The sequence below is a fragment of the Podarcis filfolensis genome, assembly GCF_964270895.1.
Source record: "Podarcis filfolensis genome assembly, chromosome: 10".
Lineage (NCBI taxonomy): Eukaryota > Metazoa > Chordata > Lepidosauria > Squamata > Lacertidae > Podarcis > Podarcis filfolensis.
In genome coordinates this window covers 70,298,028-70,300,797 of record NC_139612.1, presented here as the reverse complement: position 1 = coordinate 70,300,797, position 2,770 = coordinate 70,298,028, and positions in this window count along the sequence as shown.

Here is a 2,770-nt window from a genome sequence, read left to right as displayed (position 1 = left end):
ATCTTGGAGAGGAGATCAGTGTAAATGAAAACATGAGACTTATGGTTTTGTTACATATGATTTTATTTTGGAGTTGTCTGCTTATTTTGGAGTTGATTGTAAATAATGTATATTATGTTAATTTTTAAAAAAACCAAACACCCTGGGTAAAACCTGGGTCAAGCCAGTCACACACACTGCTTTCCTCTGGATCGTCGAATCGTACAGTTGGAAGGGACAGCGAGGGACATCTAGTCCAACCCCGTGAATCTTTTGCCCAACGCGGAACTCGAACCCACAACCCTGCAATGTTAAGTGTTTCATGCTGTATCCACTGAGTTACCCAGTTATCCAGTGCCCATCAAAGCACACACATGGGCCTCGTTCGCACAGGATGTCCGTCACACAGGACAACTGCACTTGTGAGCACACGGCCTCATCTCACATTGTCTCCAATGGCCAACCGTTCAGAGGAGGCCTTTACATTACAGCCTTCGTACAGCAAGCAGTGTTCTTTGCCATTATTGCCAATATTGCTTTTAGCATTGTTTTTAATCGTTACGTTAGGCGCCTCAACCGTTTTGGGGGAAGGTCAAGGTAAAGGGATCCCTGACCGTTAGGTCCAGTCGTGGCCGACCCTGGGGTTGAGGCGTTCATCTCGCTTTACTGGCCGAGGGAGCTGGCGTACAGCTTCCGGGTCATGTGGCCAGCAGGACTAAGCCGCTTCTGTCGAACCAGAGCAGCGCACAGAAACGCCGTTTACCTTTCCGCCAGAGTGGTACCTATTTATCTACTTGAACTTTGACATGCTTTTGAACTGCTAGGTTGGCAGGAGCAGGGACCGAGCAACGGGAGCTTACCCTGTTGCAGGGATTCGAACCTCCGACCTTCTGATCGGCAAGTCCTAGGCTCTGTGGTTTAGACCACAGGGGGAAAGGCATGCTCTAAAACAGCCTTCGCCGCCTGGTCCCCATCAGACGTTGCGGACTACAACTCCCATCGTCCTCAGCATTGGCCAGAGCTGCTTTAGAGCATGCCAAGGGCGAAGGGAGTTGTAGTTCAAAGCATCTGCAGGGCGCTTGGTTGGCGAGGACGGGTCGAAAAGGCACCTCCAATGGCAGCATTTACGTGCTTGCTTTAAATTTATTCGCCCGCCTTTTTCCTGATGGGAGACCCAGAAACGTTGCTGTATTTATTATTTTATTATTATGATTATGATTGTTTCCATTGCATGATGCTGTTGTCGCATCAATAAGCTTCTTCTTCTCCTTCGGCGATCACTCATAGCAAAGTAAGATTGTCTTCCATAAACACGGTTTTAACAATGAGTCCATAAATCACTAAGGAGGCCAATTCTGGATCCACACCTCCTTCCACAGTGGGGACATTGGTTTCCGGACGGGAGTTGGTCACGGTGTGGATTTGCCAAGCGTGCCTTCCTCTTAGCATCTTTCTCCCTTGCGTCCTGAGTTCGAGTGTCTTCAAAGCCCACGACACCTTTGGCAAAGGCTGTTCTCCAACTGGAGCACTCGCAGGCAAGTGTTTCCCAGTTGTCAGTGTTTATACTACATTTTTTTTGATTTGCCTTGAGAGAGTCTTTAGACCTCTTTTGTTGACCAATGGCATTACGCTTTCCATTTTTAAGTTCAGAATAGAGTAGTTGCTTTGGAAGACGATCATCAGGCATCCGCACAACATGACCAGTCCAATGAAGTTGATGCTGAAGAACCATTGCTTCAACACTGGTGATCTTTGCTTCTGCCAGTACACTGGTATTAGTTCGCCTGTCTTCCCAAGTGATGTGTAAAAAATTTCGGAGACCTTGGAATCTGCTGGACTGATTGCATCTGTCGACAGGTGTCTTTTGTACAGGTACTGTAACGAGCTGGGATTACAGGTAAGACCTCTCCCTTACAGCAGGTGTTTCTAATCTCAGCTCCTTACATACAGTGAAGAAACCAGGTAGTCTGACATCTGGCTGGTTGATAGGGGATCAAATACTGATTTCACTCATTATAATGCACATCAGTCTCTGACTTTTGTCTTTCGGGTTTCTGGGGTTTTTTCCCTGTTGTTATTCTGTCTCTCACAGGTACAATAAACCTACCATTAAAATTATGGACTGGTCATTTCTTCGTCAGAGGGCAAATTTAGCAGGGGATCAAATACTTTCCCCCCTCGCTGTAAGTGCTCCATGTTTCACAAGCGTACAGTAAGGCTGATATTACAATAGCTTTGTGAACAAGCATTTTCGTTTCCCTGCGATTCCGATGAACCTCATTGCTAATTTCATGCCGTTCACCGCCGTTGCATATCCCTCACGCGCTTTTCACAGTGGCAGCGCAGACATTTTTGCAAATAAAAAAAAACCGACACCCAACACAGCCGCCCACCCCCACCCATCTTCCCCCCCTCCACTTCTTTCCCCCTTTTCTTCCCAATGTCTCAACAAATGAAACTGATTTGTAAAAATGATACATGGAAAAAGAAAATACAAGAGAGAGAGATTGCAAACCCTTTTGTAAAACAAGAAAATCTTTAATAATAATAAAAAAGAAAAAAGCCGACACCCGTGTACGCATGCGCGTCTGAACCCGCGTACCCTTGACGCGCGACCCGGGGCGCGGCCCCTTTAAGAGCCTCTCTCCGCTGGACTTTAAACAGCTGGCGCTTCGGGGGAAAAACGATACACAACGTTCTAAGAACGCAGAAAGAGGCGAGTGAGCGGGAGAGAGGCCAATAGGAAGGGAGGGGGCGGCGGGTGAAGCCAATGGGCGAGGAGGGGGGCGGG